This window comes from Trichosurus vulpecula, chromosome 5 (genome assembly GCF_011100635.1).
Source record: "Trichosurus vulpecula isolate mTriVul1 chromosome 5, mTriVul1.pri, whole genome shotgun sequence".
NCBI lineage: Eukaryota > Metazoa > Chordata > Mammalia > Diprotodontia > Phalangeridae > Trichosurus > Trichosurus vulpecula.
The window spans coordinates 133040800-133058103 of record NC_050577.1 but is presented as its reverse complement, the minus strand read 5'-3'; the positions used below and the strand labels follow the sequence as shown (position 1 = coordinate 133058103).

General features: G+C 36.7%; 1 protein-coding gene across 1 annotated transcript in view; it reads right to left on the bottom strand.

Annotated features, from left to right (window-relative positions):
- CTTNBP2 (cortactin binding protein 2) overlaps positions 1-17304 on the bottom strand; it is a 199384-nt gene that overhangs the window by 149593 nt on the left and 32487 nt on the right. The window lies entirely within an intron of this gene.

Sequence of the window (17304 nt, the reverse complement as noted above, 5' to 3'; positions counted from 1 at the left end):
TAAAAATTTTAAAGAAGAAAAATGAACTTTAAGGTACCAATTTAATCCTCTGCAACATAAGTTGGTTTATAAGCTATAACTATTTTAAAGAACTATGCACATATGGCAGTGTGGATAGAGTGTCGGGTTTGAACAAGAAATGGGTCATGAAAACCTGGGTTCAAATACTGCCTTTAACACTTACCAGCTGTCCCTGTGGACAAGCCACTTAATCTCCCTACACCTCCGTTTCCAAATATGTCAAGATGGGATCGATAATGTCAATGAATACACCAATAAACATTTGGAAAGTGACTATTTTGTGCCAGGCACTGGGCTAGGTGCTAAGGTTGCAGGGAAGCAATTCCTAACTTCCCCAATGGGTCTTCTCAGGCTCAAGTGATAAAATAAAAATAAATCTTAAAGTGCAACATAAATGTCATATATCAGCAGAGTAGTTACTTGGTTATCATTTATTATAAGCAAAGAAGGGGAGATGAACAAGTATCCTATGAAATGATATTTCATGTTGTTTCAGGACATGATGAAACTCATTTTGGGAACAAATGCATTTGCTTCTCCAAAGAGACCTAGTGAACCTTCTTTCCATTTAGCTGCATCTTCCCGATGACTTTCAGATTAATTTGCAACAAGATTAACTGATTCAGTTGTATATCTTCTCATTTTCCTCAGTCAACAAAGCATTTGTTAAATGCTCCTTATGCGCCAGGCACTATACTGAGTGATGAGGATACAAAGGAAGGTAAAAAAGATGGATAAAAGTCACATTTAAAATACTAAGTTAAATTAATATGTACAGCTGATCTAAAAACTATGCTTTTAGCACTCAACCATACCTACAGCTTTAAAGTGAGACATAATTTGAGAAAATTCAACCTGAACTATCCTACCTTTATTGAAATAAAAGAAAACTTTCGCACAAATACTTTTTCAAGAAACAAAGATAATTTCCAGTTTTCTTTAATTCAGCTTTGATTGTGAGAAAAGAAAATACAGGTAGCACAATGCTTATTGAAGAGGCAAGGCTGGATTTGTTTGTCCCCTCAAAAACAAATAAGGTGATACTGGCTTTTCAAAAGCTTATTCAAGAAAACCAGAACAGGTCTGACTTGTTTCTCAAGAAGCAGCTTTCTCAACTCCCTTCAGATATATGACTGTGTTTCAACTTTCTTCTACTAAATGGAGCATTCTTTGAGCTTGTCTGCTTTGCTAGTTTATAAACAGAAAGTAGTTTATAATATTGGTGCTCTGAGCTGAAGTGCTTTTCCTAACGAAGCATGCCCACTACATAAATTAGTTGAAAATGTTATTACCCTCAATGAGACAGCTGAGACATGAACATCTTTCAAGTGTTTCTGACTCAGTCCCCTCCTTCTATGATTTGAAGACAACATGACAGGCCACTAGTCTGTCTTGTCCACATGTCACATCTTGAAAAACACGCATTATTTCTGTTTACTCATTATCTTATAGCTTAAGGCAGAATTCATGTGAGGGACAACTGTGAAGGAAACTAGAGAATTTAAGGATGGAAAGCTACATATTTCAGGTGGGTTGTTTTTAGGAAACAGGTGCGGGGATGGATCTACTAGTGAATTAAAATTTCTGGGTAGTGTGGGGCTAAAGCACCATAACAAATTTTTATTTATAAGTTCTTTTGTATATTAATTCTTGCTAAGCATAAACTATTATAATTAAAAGTAACTGACTTTTATTTTCTTGCTCTCTGCACACACTTTTCTCATTACATCTTTCAAAAAAAACTCTATATAAATTGTCTTTGATGCAAATAATTATAGTTGTATCAAATGAATAAGGCAGTCAGATGGTCTTTATAATGCCATGTCTTTCAAGAGGACTCTGCTCTACTCTTTCATATAAAGTTAAATATTTGCTTACTAATAAGTGCCTGAAAAAAATTAAATGATTTATAATTACTAAAATTCCCTGCTTCTCACATCCTTTTACCTCTAGTCTTACCTGTTGATAATCCTATCCATCCTTCAAAATCTAAGTTAAAACCACTTTCTCTATGTAACTCTTCCCGATTTCTTCAGATATAAGTGACTGCTCTCTCGTCTAAGTATTTTGTGCTCCTAAATGCATAATCTGGGTTATATTTATCTGTATACATGTTTTATCTCTCTCATTAAGTTGTAAGTTCCTTGAGGGCAGATTTATTGTTCTATCTACCCCAAAACCCAGCATAGTGCATTCTCTCATGCTCTGTGTATGTATGTATGCGTATATCTATTGATATATACATATATATATGTATACACACACACACACATATATGTATGTGTGTGTGTGTGTGTGTGTTTGATTAAAGTGAGATTGTAAACCCCTTAAAGTTGCTTTCATTAGAAAAGCACATCAAAGAACTAGAACTAGCAGCTCTCTTGTGTGCTGGTGTTATAGGTCTTACACAGCCACAGCAGTGGTAAGCAGCATTGTTGTTACAGATATATATGTGTGTGTGTGTGTGTGTGTGTGTGTGTGTGTATATATATATATATATATATATATATATATATATATATCAGTAGATCAAATAATACAAACCAGTAGACAGGCTTCTAGCTTTCTGTCCAATATTTAAGTACACAGTTCCCCAGGAAGCACCAATAGCTGGGTTTTTAAACTGGGCGGGGTGGGGGGCACTCCTTAACAAAGGCTACCCAGAGTCTCATCTGGTCAAATCACACAACATTCTTCCAATGAGTGAGAGTCCCAAACAAAACACTAACCTCTGAGTTTATATACCCTGTTCAGAGTCAAAGGGCTTCACAACCACGTGACTCAAACCTAAGTGAACCAGGCTTTCCCTTGACTTAAGCAGGTCATCAAAGACTCTGGATTTAATCAAACAAACAAAGGCCAGACTCATCAAAGGCACTTGATTACCTAAGGGCTCCAAAAGAGAAAACAGTAAAAAAGAGTCCTGCCCTGATCACCATTAGACTCTCATGAAAAATTATACCTAGTAGGTGCTTAATAAATGGTGAATTAATGTTGTGAATGCTTGCATTCATCTCTAATATCCTTTCTCATTTCCCTTCTATTTTCTATGCTGGCTTCTCCATACCATGTTACTCAGCTCCCATTCATTTGACATATCATCTTTATCAGCTGCCTATTGATAACTGATTTGGAAATCCAGGGTAGGCAAGATGGCCTCATGGACCATGTTCAACCTCCACATCTAGGTAAGATACTCATAGTCAAAATTAACCTAAGTACACCATCACCAGTATGTAGGATCATTTCTATTCCTAAATCTAATTATTTTAATACCCTTTTTGCAACAATTCTAAACAACCTAGACTCTGAAATTCTCAGTTTTTCCCTGTCGGGTTATCTAGTGCACATTAGAAGAAATTCAAATAATATTCTTTCAAAAGAGCAAAATCAACCTAGAAGGACTAGTAACACTCTTGAAGACCTTACACATGGTTTTTACAGGTTTATAGCTCTGAATATGGCCCATAAATGTGAGTCCATTGAGGACAGAAGGTGGTTTTCCTTTTCATTGTATCCTCTGGCACACAGCACAGTACCTAGTCCATAGTAAGCACTTAATAAAATGCTTATTGACTGAAGGACATCTAATGAAGAAATCTATCAAATGCCAATCATGACATATTCTAGAAAGACAGATTCAGAAATCTGCCTTTTTATATGTTTTAAGGAGCTCTATTTTAAAAATCTTCTATTTCCTATTGTTGGTTGAAACGTCTTCACAGAAAAATCTGGACATTTTACGTTTTTTAAGTATGTGAAGGATAAGGATTCCACATCTTATTACAGTTTATCTTCAATTTCAAGTGACAAAATGTCTTTTATGGTTGGTATTTCTTTAGCAGCTGGTAATCATGTGCTCTACCTATTATTTAGCATCTAACATTTCTCTTCCTTCCACTTTGGTCAATAATGTGTGTGCCCCAAGTAGGAGTCAAGAACAAATTTTCATGATTCAGGGAGAGATCAACAGGATTTAGAGTTGAAAAGAACCTTATAAATCATCTAGCCAATCTTCTTGTTTTAAAGATGAGGAAACCAAGGCCCAGAGAAGTCAGAGAAATTGCTTAAGTCACATAAATATGTGGTGGAACTGAGATTTCAACCATGATCTTCTGGACCCAAGTCTGGTCTTCTTTGTGCTTCTCTTAGAAGTGGCCTAGATGGCCTCTAATGTCCCTTACATTTCAGGATTCTGTAAGTTCTAATAACTAACAAATATTCACTCTCCATGAGACATTTAGTAATATTCAGACTACAGAAACATTTTGTGACGTAAAACTAATTCTTGGTTAATTTAAAAGGATTCTGAAGACCTGCTCCTCCTCCTCTCTTAAGCCTTGGCATGGCCATGCTCCACCTCCCCAGCTCTTCAGACCCACAGACAGAGTGGCTTCACTGCCAGAGAGGCTTCAGTGCCTGGAGCAAGGACCCCTGGCACAGGGCTATAGCCCCCAGCCACAGGAGAGAACATTTGTGTAATGTGGATTTGCATAAAACAACAACTGTGTTATTACTCAACCATTTTCTCAACTTACTAAATGCCTAAGTATGCATGTTTCTGTGTTAGGCTCTACTTGAATTCTTCTAGTCCTATATTTGAGAATTCAATTCTCCTATAGATAAATACGGGGGGTGGGGGGGACTCCCACCACACAAGCATTTTAAGGGTAATTAAACACAAGCTTTAATGGCACTAATAAAAGACACCTAGATTCAAAAAACATATATCCTCTTAAAAGTTCTGAAAAAACCCCACAGAATTTACTTAACATTATGTCTTTTCTAAGAAAAACAACAAAAGATTCTCCATGTGGTTAAAGTCATCAAGAATAAACTAAAATGAAATTGGATATGGATGTAATTTGAAGAAACATTTTCTTAGGTCATTTTAACCTTAGTTACTTTCATTCTTCTTAATACAATCCACAACCATTCAACAAATGTGTATCAAGCTTCTATCTTACAAACATTAAAATTAGCTACCACTTCCATTGCTGTTGTCTTGTTGTTCAATCTTGTCCAACTCTTTGTGACTCTATCTGGGGTTTTCTTTGGCAAAGATACCAGAGCAGTTTACCATTTCCTTCTCCAGCTCATTTTACAGATGAGGCCAGCGTTACATAGTTAGTAAGTGTCTGAGGCCATATTTGAACTCACAAAGATGAGTCTTCTTGACTTCAGGCCCGGCACTAACCATTTGCTGACCTGCTACCATTTCCACAATTATGTTATAGGCACAAAGCCAGGTATCACGAGGAGTCCTAACCTTTAGGAGATTATAACCTAAATGATGTGGATGAAGTAACAAAAAATTGTTACTTCTCAAAGTTATTTCTTCTCAAAGAAATATACTCTAAATTTAATAACCAGCAAGGCATGGTGGAAAGAACTGGACTAGCCCTGAGGAACACAAGTCCTAGTCATTGTTTGATTGCTATGAATTCTGGGGAAGTTTCACAACTCTTCTTGGTTTCAGTTTCCTAGTTTGTCAAATGGTGAGCTTGGCTTTGATAATCCTTTTTATCTCTACAATTCTCTGGGCTCTACAACTCTACAATTTTGAATCAAAGATAGCCTACGGAAAATTAAAATGAGGTCTTACATAGCACTGAATTTGTGAAATGCTTTGATACCTACTAGCAATTCTTCATAAAACACTTAGTCAATAGTCCAGCATTAACGAATTGAATTTCCAACTTTGACAAATAGGTAAAATGATTGTAAAGCAACAAGGGCTTTTAGTCTGATTCTTATAGACATTACGGAATTTTATTTAAGAATTTTTAAATCTTTAAAAATTTACATTAAATTTTTAAAAATATTTAAAGATTTTAAAACAGCATATTCTGGAATAGTTCTAAGTCTGAAAGTAGCCAAAAAAAGTATATAAATAAGCTTCTGGGAGTGGAGCAGTAGCTTCTGAGCACTCACAAATGAGCATAGATGAGAAAAGTCAAGGGCTGAAAGCTCACATAGGACCATATAGCTACTTTCTCCCATTTTGTAAATAAGTGCTACTAAGCTGACATCAGAGACATTTCCAATTAACCTATGGCTTGTGGGTTTGTCATGGGAAAAGCAAATAGTTGGATATGTCTATAAAATACCAGTAATTTTTTTCTGGATCCCAAGAAGCTTAGGAGAAGCAACCAGGAAAGAGGCTAGGGCAGAATTTATTTAGCTGCAGCTGAGGTAAAAAAAAAAAGGCAAGGGGTAGAAATCATGGTCTCAGACAAAGCAAAAGCAAAAATTGACCTAATTAAAGGAGATAAACAGGGAAATTACATTTTGCTAAAAGGTATCATAGAAAGTGAAATAATACCTTTACTAAACATATATGTACCAAACGGCATAGCATCCAAATTCTTAAAGGAAATGTTAAATGAGTTATAGGAGGAAATAGACAGTAAAACTATACTGGGGGGGGACCTTAACTTTCCCCTCTCAGAGCTAGATAAATCTGACAAAAAATAAATAAGGAAGAAGTAAAAAAGAATAGAATATTAGAAAAGTTAGATATGATAGACCTCTGGAGAAAACTGAATAGGAATAAAAGGGAGAAGCAACCAGGAGACAGAGACACAAAAATGAAGAAAAGTATAGGAACCCACAGTAGCAGTGGTGGTGGTGATGATCAGAAAAGGTGACAGAAAGTAAGCAGCAAAAAAATCTGACAGTAGAAGAAAGACAATGATGAAGAGACAGAAGACTGAACAGCTCTGCAGTCTGCCTGGGGGAAAGAAAGAGCCACCTACGTACATTTCAGTGCTCTAACCCTTGAAGGGAAAGGATAATTGTGTATGTGGCTGCGGAAAGGAGTGTGGAGGGAACTGTAGTTTTGCCTTGGTATCGGCAGCCCAAAGTTGCCAATATGCCCTCCCAGAGGCACACCAACCAATACAGTCTGGGATGTTTTTGCCTCATAATATAACAAAGTGGTTTAGCCTCTAAGATAGCATACACGAAAGCAACACAACAAAACTACCTATGTTATTGAAGCCATTTTTGTGACAAAGATTCTAATCAGCCTCTTTGGTAACACAAAGAGCAAAATAATTAAAAGTTGATATTAATCACAAATAAAAAGAAGGTAGATGGCCCATACATGACTTGAAATGGAAGAACATAGGGAAATGTAAAAGAAACCATACACTCTCTCCTATGAAAAGACAACTGTTGGAAAACCAATTCAGGATTTGGAAAATATGAAAGTATAGATCAGCCCCTCTTGCTGATTCGGCCCAAAATATTTAGAAATAGTTCTCAGTGAAACGATATGAGGGCACCCCTATCTCAATGTTCATTACAAGACGAAAAGTTGCTGGGGGGTTTTAAATCAAATTCAGTTGACTGAGGCGCATTTCTATAAGGGTGGCTTTAGTATTTCAAAGTGAAAAAAAAGGCATTAACAGGCTTCACAGAGCTAATGAAAGAAATTTGCAAATCATGAGTGGTTTTTACATGGAAGTTATTTCTTACTATCACTATCCTCGGAATATTTTTGCTATAATAATAGAATTGGTCTAAATTGATGTTTGCCAATTTCTACCCTGCCAAGTGACAGAAAATCAAATCTCCTTGGGTAGAGGGAGAATGAGAACAACATATGCCTTTTTCATATATGCTAACAATACAGATTCTCACGAATAAAACCTTTGTTCAATAGAAAATTGCTTTTCCCAAGAGCTCTTAAAAGGTGTCACATATCTACCAGTTGTTTAAGGCATATAAGTGATAAAGATATGCTGCTTGGTCCTTTCTATAGCTTCCGCAAAAGATCATGTTAGAACCACAAGTTTATCTAAGGAGAAGAGCATCATCATTCTATTGCTGGACAACTGTCAAAACGCAATTTGTAGAGCAACTTTTTATTCAAAACACAAAATGTTATTACAGAAGAAATCTCATGATAAAGTTGACCCTACTGGCACTTTTCAACACTTTAAAATCTTACTATTATACATACAGTTTAATTCCGCTTATGTCTCAAATTCTGTTCAAAATCAAACACCACAGAGAGCTTGAAGAAAACCAATGCCTGGTGATAGAGCCATAAGAGTGAATTGACAAGGAAGAGCCAAAGGCCTGCTCTGCTAATGAGGCACAAATCCTACATGTTATTCTGAATGGGCAAGGAATGCTGGGGGCAATGTTGGAAAGGATGCCAGTTCTGTGCAGAGCAAGAAAACTATTTGGGGAAAAGAAGCCTTTGGCCCATATAGTGCTAATTAATTTTGTTGAAAGGCAGCTATCTCACACTGCACTGGAGGTTGTGAAATTACATTTCACCTTTATGAAAAAGGTATAGATCAATCACCACCAGGAAAAGATTAGGGGAGACAAAGAGGAATCATCAGTACGTACCTGGAGAACACTCCAGATTGTGAAAGAAGCATCTCCTTAACCCTGAGCACTGGAGGGTAAGATGAACTATTTCAAAGAACAACTTGGAAAATCTATTTGGGAAATTATTTTATCAGAATCTGCAGGCACATACACAATATACAGCTAGATATTTAAGGCATGTAATGTTTCAGTAGCACTGTGGTAGCTAATTGAATCAGGAAGTATTTATGCTAAGTGATGGGAACATAAAATAATGCAAAAACTGACATTTTTCAAATGTGGGAAAATTGTAATCAAGTATCCATTCACTTGTATTTGTACTATCCAGTTTCATCTACTATGGGCCTGGTTTTATTTTTTTCTTTTGAAATCAGTTTGTTGTAATGTCTTTCCTGTGGGGTGCCTCTAATGTATTTTTTATGAACCAAAGATGCTTTAAGATGGCTCAAACACTTTTCTTATAATGAAAAGTGTATTGATTTTTGGAGAATGTTGTTGCTTCTCTTAAAAAGATAATTAGGTTGGGCCAGCTAGGTGGCACAGTGAGTACAGCACTGGCCCTGGAGTCAGGAGGACCTGAGTTCAAATCCAACCTCAGACACTTGACACACTTACTAGCTATGTGACCTTGGCCAAGTCACTTACCCCAATTGCCCTGCCTTCCCCCCTCAAAAAGAGATAATTAGGTGGCTCAGAAGATTAGGGTGCTAGACTTGGAGTCAGAAAGACCTGAGTTTGAATCCTGTCACTTCCTAGCTATGTGAAGCTGGGCAATTAATTCACTTGATCTCTCTAACTAAGCCTCAGTTTTGTCCTCTGTAAAATATGGACAGTAACACCTAGGTCACAGAGCAAGAGACAAGCGAACTAATATCAGGGCTCTTGAAAGGAAGTAAGTTTGAAGATTACTGATTAGACTAGTAACTATTGACTCCAGCTCCACCTTGGGACTTGCCTTCAGTATGTTGTAATATTTGAGGCTTACAGTGCTAATCATAAGGGCAGCTAGGTGGCACAGAGGGGAGGGCTTAGAATCAGGAAGACTCATCTTCATGAGATCAAATCTGGCCTAAGACATCTACTAGCTGTGGTCCTGGGTAAGTCACTAAACCCTGTTTGCCTCAGTTCCTCATCTATAAAATGAGGGGAGAAGAAAATGGCAAACCACTCCAGTATCTTTACCAAGAAAAGCTCAAATGGAGTCACATAGAGTTGTGTATGACTAAAACAACTAAAAGACAAAAATGATGATCATTGCTACTTTTAAAGAGCTAAAATATATCCAATATATTCATTCTATCTAAGAAGGAAGGGAAGTGAATAAGATGTTTTTGAAGATTTTAAATTTTTTTAAAAGTTATAAGTCAGGTACTAAGGTAACTGAAATACTTGGCTATACAAATTGTCTCATTCCCCATGGTTTCTGGAAAGATACTTATATATTCCTGAAGACCAATTACAGCCTTATTCCTATATAACACATGCAATGTAAAAACTGTTGTAAAACTGTGATTTCAAAACTTCTCACAAATCACCTAAGCAGTCAGACTAAAATGTTAAAAAAATGTGATTGATAAAAACCACTCTAGAAGATCTGTACATGTTATAAAGCTGTCATTCAAAATCAATCCCTATGAAGTACTAAAATCTTATTAATTTGCTAAGAAAGTAATCTAAGAAGCTGAAAAACCATTACTGCTATTTTGAAACACTACTCTTAATCCCAAAGTAACAACCATAACACAATATGTCATGAACAATCTGACATTTTAAATGTAATTTTATAGGGGTAGCCAAATCTACTAGGAAACCATAGTAACTGGGTACTGACCAAAGTGTATACTAGGCCAGTTATTATTTGCAGACCAACTCTCTCATAAAAGGACATTCCCTAAAAACAGTAATAATAGCTAGCATTGATTTAGCACATTAAGGTTTGCAAAGTGTTTTACATAGGCTGTCTTAGTTGATCTTCACAAAAATTCTGGGATTTTTTTGTGGTGTTTTGTTTTTTGTACAGATAATGAAACTGAGGCTGAGAGAGGTTAAGTGAATTCATTGCCCAGTCTCATAGCTAGGAAGTGACAGGATTCAAACTCAGTTCTTTCTGATTCCAAGTCCAGCACCCTAATCCTCTGAGGCACCTATCTTTTTAAAAGAAGCGACAAAGTTCTCCAAAATCAATACCCTCTTCATTATAAGACAGGTGCTTGAGTTATCTTAAACCATTTTTGGTTCATAAAAAATACATCAGAGGCACCCCACAGGTAAGACATTATAACAAACTGATTTCAAAAGAAAAAAAAACAGGCCCATAATAGATGCAGCTGGATAGTACAAAGACAAGTGAATGGAAAGTGGAGCATACACTTGATAAAATTACAATTTTTCCACATTTGAAAAATGAGTTTTTGCATTATCTTTGTGTTCCCATCTCTTGGCACAAATGCTTTACAAATATTTTTTGATAGGTCGAATTAGCTACTACTGTGCTACTGAAAAATTATATGCCTTAAATGTCTGCCTGGACATTGTCATAAAATAATTTCCTAAGTTGTTCTTTGAAATAGGTCATCTTATCTACCAGAGCCCAGGTTTAAGGAGATGCTCCTCCCATAGCTTGGGGAGTTCTCCAGGTGTATACTAATGACTCCTCTTGGTTCCCCAGGTCTTTTCCTGGTAGTGCTATATGTCCCTTATAATGATTCAAACACCGTTTCTCAGGATTTTTGGTTATTTTCATTATTTAAAACAAACAAAAAACCCACAGATGGTTGAAGGCAAGTGTCACATTCATTTGAGTAGGGCATAACAAAGCAGTTTCTTGGTGATGAGAGTGAACTTATGGTTGTTGCAGGTAAGGAAAACAATATGGGAGAAAAGACTGTGATAGTCAAATTATAAATTCGGAGTATTTCTAGGTGGAAGGGACCTGGAGGTCATCTAGTTCCATTTTACACATGAGGAAACGGAGTCCCTGAAAGGTTATCTAACTTGCTCAGTATCATGAGATGAGATTTGAATCCCCATTGTCAGGCTCCATATCCAATGCTACTTCCAAGCAATTTTGGCATTGCCATATTGAGTATGTTTTAGAAGTTCCCCTTATAGGTATATTCTGATACAATCATAAATGAAAAATCCTCTATGTCTTGACAGAGAAATTTACCTCTACAATTTGGTACTGATTTTCTCTGGAATTTGATAGTATTTTCTGAAAATCTGATGGAAAAAGAAGTAAAGAAACAGATACACTATACAGTGTCCTATAGAGGCACTTTAGTCATGGTTGGTTACGTTCCTGTAATAAGCAGTGAGTGCTACATTTCAAAAGAATATCTAACCTGATTTTCCCAGAGAAACAATGTACAGGCAATCTCTCACTTTCATATAACTAATGAGCTCCATCTTTGACTCTGGAGATGACCACTGCCACAGGGATGCCTCATTCCTCCTTCACAGGCCATTCATTGCTTGGGATTTTTCTTCCTCCTTAACCTCCTATTCTATTGGCTACTTCTGTTCAAGTCCACATAAACACATAAACTCAGTCCATAGATACTCCTTGCTTTATTAGGGCTACCTCTAACAGGCTTGGAATTTTGCGGTAGAGTCCCAGTAATTCAACAGCTACTCATTTTGTTTCAAGATACATCCATTTCCTTGTTAAAAAGAAAAAAAGATTTCATGCTACACACACTGGCAGTCACATACATGTGCACACATTTTTATGTGTGTGTGTATGTGTATGTACACACATATATATACAGACGTACACGTTGTTGTTCAGTTGTTTCAATCATGTATGATTCTTTGTGACCCCATCTGGGGATTTCTTGGCAAAGATACTGTAGTGGTTTGCATTTCTTTCTGGAGTTCATTTTACAGATGAGGAAGCTAAGGCAAACAGAGTTAAGTCATCTGCCCAGGGTCAAACTCAGAGAGAAGTATCTTTCTGACTCCAGGCCTGGCATTCTACCCACTATACCACCTAGCTATGCTGTCTCTCTCTCTCCCCCTGGATGTATGTGTATGTATGTGTGTGTGCATGTGCACAGGCATAGACATTAACACATACACACACACACACACACTTTTAAAAACTGGGCCAAATTTCTTTATATGTTTGTAATAGGTTTTTAATTTTACTTGCTTTCTCAATGGAAGGAGGATTGCGAGAAGACAGGAGAAAATTAGAACTAAAAACAAAATAAAATCCAGTTGAGAGAGAGAGAGAGACAGAGAGAGAGAGAGAGAGAGAAAGAGAGAGAGAGAGAGAGAGAGAGAGAGAGAGAGAGAGAAAGACTGGGCCTCCCAGTGACACCCAGCCTAGAAACGCAAGGGCTATTCACATGTTCAATCCCACTGCTGATTTGCACATAAACTCTGACCTGAGCTATTTCACCACTTTTTAGGCAGCCTGCTATCCCCTCCTTACTCTTGGTGGCTCACCATTTTGGTACTTTACTTAGTGTGGATACTGGGTCAGCATAGTCCACTACAGCTCAGAACTCCCAAACTTAGGAGATCTGCCAGCCTCAGCTTCTCCTGTAGCTGCAATTACAGGCATGTACCATCGTGCCTTTCTTTTTATAGTAAGGATCAATCCACTTCTTTTGCGATAGTATAAAATAGTTGGGGCAGAGTGGGAGCGGAAAACAGAGAACTAAAGATACTGATGCTTCTCTTCATCATGATAATGGGTTTCAAACATATCCATAATCAATGTTAAACATAAAGAACCCTTTTAAAGCAACATTAAAATGACACTGTAGATTATATGCCATTTTGAATTATCCTTTGCACTGTTCCTCCCCTACCCTCTTTGGCTGGAGCTGATTGCACATGAAAGGAGCATCCTAGTACATTAGATTACCCTTATAAAATGACATTTTCAAGTTTTATATCAAATTGTTCAAGAATTCATTATGACAATTCTAGGTGATATAAAAATGGCAGTAAGATCATAGATTTAGTTTTAGATGAGCCCTTAAAAGTTATCTAGTTCAGTCCCATCATGGAATATTTAAACATCCATGTAACTCATCATCAGAAACATTTTGTACAGATGGGAAATTAGGCATATGGCTAAATAATTACTACTATCCTCTTGGTCACTTTTTTATTTGGGGGAGAGGAATAAGGTTTGAAACTTTTTAATGTCTTTGGTGTCTTCTCCTCTTCCCTAGAATTGGAGACTCTAAACCTCAATGATCTCAAAATTGTGTTGCCTCCAGCACCAAACTCTTCTCCATATATACTTGGTCTAGTTCAACTATTTTTCTCATTTGTTTTCCATGATGTCATCTCCACTTGCTCAAGCAGTACATCCAGAAATACAAACGTAGAGGACCCACTGTATTAAATAATGAAATGCTTGTTACAAACATATTTATAGATCATATCTGTTTTTCGTCTACTTGGTCTATTTTTCCAGCTTCATCTTTAAATATCCTTTGAATGACTTGGCTTCATTGAGTTTCTTCCCAACCTTTAAATATTTTTTTTCTACACAATGTTTCATTTTTTTTTCATGAAATAGTCTTGCTCAGAATTACCTACTATCCTTCTCCATTATTTGGTTTTGCCCTTCCCTGCCAATTGGGGCAGCTAGGTGGCACAGTGGATAGAGCACCAGGCTTGGCATCTTCCTGGGTTCAGGTTGTGTTTGTCCTTCATTTTCAAAGAGGACCATGACATCAGGGAAATGATGACATGACTTGCAGTTGACTTTGATTTGAGTGAGGGAATGCTGTGCAAGGTGACCTCACTTTCACCTCCATCTGGATGCTGTGACCAGATATTCATCAGGATGACTGGAGATGACCCAGGATGCAATGGGAGACCCTGGCCCTTTTAGGCTCAGGCCTTTGCATGTACTCACTTAGAGTGAGGTAAGGCCCCTTGAGCAAATAGGGCTCTTTAAGAAGTGAGTCAAGAGATGGCCCCTTTAATTAGAAAAAAAAAGAAAAAAATTGAGCTGGAAGGAGAAGACCCTCAGGGTTGATGGTCCAAAGAGAAACAGTTACTATTGACATTCACTATAAGGCTAGAGGGCCCAAAATACGGCCATTAAGTGGACCTTGGGCAGGTACATATTGTGATCCAATCTATGAGCTTCAGAGTGAACTTGGAGGGAGGAAGGAGGAAGGAGGAAGGGAGGAACTTACTAGCTGTGTGACCCCCAGCAAGTCACTTAACACTGTTTGCCTCAGTTCCTCATCTGTAAAATGAACTGGAGAAGGAAATGAAGGAAATGAAAAACCACTCCAGTGTCTTTGCAAAGAAAAACCCAAATGGGGTCATAAAGAGTTGGACGTGACTGAAAAAAGACTGAACTCTATCTGGAGGAGATTAAGTGTTCCATGATGAGGTAGTCACTTGGATCTTTCCCCACCCCTTTACTGACAATCTATATTTGTTCAGCTTCAATAAATTATTACCATCAGTGTCAATGTCTATTCATCTATCCATTTCCCGTTTTTTGTCATAAAAAATTAAACATGTTGGATTGGAGTTATTTTAAATGCACACCACATATTTTCTTATTTTTATTTTCTCTTCTTAGCACAGTGCCTGGCACATAGTAGGTGCTTCATAAATGTTTACTGATTGGTTGTTCAGCATTAATTTTGATCTTGTTGTTTGTCAGACAGACAGTTAATTCAGGAATGCCTCTCACAACAAGTAATGAATCATTTTGGCCAATTAAAATATTTTTTCAGATATTTCGTGCTTGTTATGTCCAGTACATCATAACTCTTTTCTTGAATAAAATGTTAACAGTATATATGCATCAAGCTTCTTTTCAGTGTTTAAGCCTTTGGTTTTTCCAGTTTGTTCCTGCTGAATTATATTTTCCCACTTTTCCTATTCCTTACTCCTGAAACATATTTTTCAACTTTTTTGCCTTATTCCTCATGCCCACCTCTGTACTGAAATCACCAAGCATCAAAATCCTACTCTGAAACATCACTATCATGGCGGGGGACCCTTGGTTCTCAAAGGTTATAAAAACCAAGAACAAGTCCAGCATGTCTTCCTACAGTGGGGCTCTGAGTAAGGTGTTGGCAATAAACTGTGTCTGCTTTCCATTTGCAGAAGCCCCACTATTCTTAATAGTGCTGGCAAGCACCACCCAGGTAAATATAAACAGGTTTGGCACCACTAGGCCAGACACTTGGTGATGAGTTCTTTGGCCATGACAACTCATGAAAAAAAAAGATGCAGACTACTTCCTTTTCTATAGTTGTAGAATGTCAAAAAGGGGCATAAAAGGTATTGAGAACAATAGTTTTTCAACTATCTATATACCTTAACTTAGCTGTTAGTAATCTAATTTGTCCAATGAAAAGTGAAGTCATATGATTAGAAGAAATGAATCATACCAATCTTGATATTAAACTAGAAGAGAAAAAGTTATAGTTAAATGGAAGAATGGCTCACAAGTTCTTCGCAGAGAAGGCAAATAAAGGGGAATTTGGTTTTTATTATAGACTCCAAAATAACAAGAAATACGATTTCATTGGACATTTTGTACTATAGTGTTCATGATAAGTATTGGAAAAAAACAGGAAATAATTTCAGCTTATGTGCCAATATTGTTTATCAATAACAAGAAAGTAAAGAAATTCTAGGAAAAACACATTAAGACTCTCCAAATTAAATCTTCCTTAAAACCATTTGAAAAAAGTTCAAAATTAATTTAGACCACCAAAATTTGATAGACCATTTAAAAGCTTCATTAGTCCTAGGACTATTTGCCACCGCTACCTTCCTTCCATCCCAGACAGACAGTAAGATAACATTTTAAATAGCATGCAACCTAGCAGAAGCCATCAAACTCAGGAATCCTCCAATAAACAGATTTCCATTCAGGACAAACCAAAGAGGAAAAAGGAAGGGAAAGTGGTGGATGGCAAACCTGAGCCAGCTGCCTGAATTTCAATAGGTTTTACTCCTATTGCATTTAGGCCCTGGACTATTCTATGCCTGTCACAAAGGTCACTGGTGAATGCCTATCTATATTCATCATGTGCCAATGTAGATGCCAAATTTTAATAGACTATAAAAGAGGATTAAGTTCAAGAACTTTAAGAATGGGGAGGGTATGCACAGTCTTTGACTTTCCAGAGTCATCATTTCTCCATTTTACTGAGTTCTTTTTAAAGTTCTTTATTTGCCTTTGGACTTGCTGAGTCCTGTGCTGCTAGACATTGCTAGATCCTATCTTTTTTTTTCCTTAACAAGAAGTAATTAGGTGAACTTCAGCACTGTAGCTATCCATTTAAAATGTGCCATCATGAGGCTATTAGAGTAGAATGACTTCGGTTGTCACTGAGTTATGTTTTTTGATGTTATCAGGCCATTTAAAAACTATGTATGTCCTATTTTTGCTATCTCAACCCATCATACTTGAAATAAAATGAGAAATGAACTTGGTTATTAAATTTAAACTGTTGCAAAACATAGTAACTATTTTAAACCTGATTTTCAACATCTATACAAGTAAATTTGCTTAGCAAATATATTTAAATTTTAATGCATAACATTTATCTTTTCAGTCACTCCCCCTAGGTCTCCATTGGTATTATTTATCCATTCATTCTCTTTCACTTTTCTTCTTATATGATTGTATTTATAGCGTGTACTTTGTCCTTTTCAGGAAACTGTAAAGCTCTTTTAATGACTCCAAACTTCTCTTAGAAACAAATGCTCATATTTTAAAAACCAAAATCCTACTACTGTTTTTATGGTTTTGAGTCATGAAATACTACAGTGTGTAAATGCATGCAATAGTGAATAAGGCACTGGATTTGGAGTCAAAAAGATCTGAGTTCAAATGCTCCCCTCATTTACTTACTAGCTATAGGACCCTGAGAAAGTTATTTAATCTCTCTCTCAGACTAAAGTTTCTTCATTTGCAAAATGATT